Raw genomic sequence first — 1205 nt, forward strand, 5'->3', positions numbered from 1 at the left:
GGGGTTATGACCCCCCCTAACCCCCCCCTGCCTACGCCACTGTATATATATATATATATATATATATATATATATATATATATATATATATATATATATATATATATATATATATATATATATATATATATATATATATATATATATATATATATATATATACATATATATATATATATATATATATATATATATATATATATATATGGAGGTGGCCCAAGAAAAATTTTGCGGGGTGGCCCATTTTTTCTAGTTCCGCCACTGGTGTAACACAGTTCAAAGCGGTTTGCTCTCGTCTTTTGTATCTCGCACGTGGAACTTTTTTATCAGGGGAAAAAACAAACAGTAATTAATTTTAAGGGGAGGTAATTATAAAATTAAACTATAAAACAAAAAAAAATATATAAATATATAATGATACAAAAACAAGTAAACAAACATCAGCATTAATCATAAAAAATTAAATTCCAAAAAAACAAATTAAAAGTTTTGGTGATTAATTACAAAATATTAATTGCAACTCCTATTAATTGTTAGTTGTTGATATAATAATTAGCAGTCACTAGTACCAACCAGCTATAATATTAATAGCAAGAAGATTCTATTATAATTGTTCCCTCCTACTCGTAACCTTCGGATCTTATTTAAGATTTTGTTTCTTCTCGGCCTTTTGGCTAAGATCAAAGTGTAGTATCTGTTATGGATCTACACGGATCTTAGCCATTTGGTTGGTCAGCCCTTTTTAGGGCTGGCTGCCGGGGTCGAGAGGCGGTCAAATCTACTACTCTAAACCCACGCAAATCTCGCCAACGACCGCTGTGGGGCTGCTCCCACACATCCCTCGAACGCACACGCTCTCGAGATGAGTCACCCAGTACTTGTATTGCGTGGCTTCAAATGTACGAGTGGCTAACTTTTCAATCTTTTATTTTTCAGCCTGACGACACCCATCTAGGAGAAATCTTAGGTGGGAGGTCTGTCTATCGCCAACAAATCGAACTCATCTACTACGTCTAACGCAACTACCTCGCTCAAGAAATCGAACTCATCTACTACGTCAAACGTATCTACCTCGCTCCCAACAAACTCACTAACACTCTGACGACACCCACCTAGGAGAAATCTTAGGTGGGAAGCTTCCGTCAAAACACTAGCAAATCAACTAACCATCTCTCAAGATCATCTACTCAAAATAAACAATCGCC

At 35.0% G+C, this 1205-nt stretch overlaps 1 pseudogene; it reads left to right on the forward strand.

Moving 5' to 3' along the window:
* Nucleotides 1-654: 654 nt before the first annotated feature.
* On the forward strand, nt 655-801 carry LOC131957092 (uncharacterized; annotated as a pseudogene).
* Nucleotides 802-1205: the final 404 nt, after the last annotated feature.

Source organism: Physella acuta, unplaced genomic scaffold, assembly GCF_028476545.2.
Source record: "Physella acuta isolate Inbredline_101_S28 unplaced genomic scaffold, ASM2847654v3 ptg001205l, whole genome shotgun sequence".
Lineage (NCBI taxonomy): Eukaryota > Metazoa > Mollusca > Gastropoda > Physidae > Physella > Physella acuta.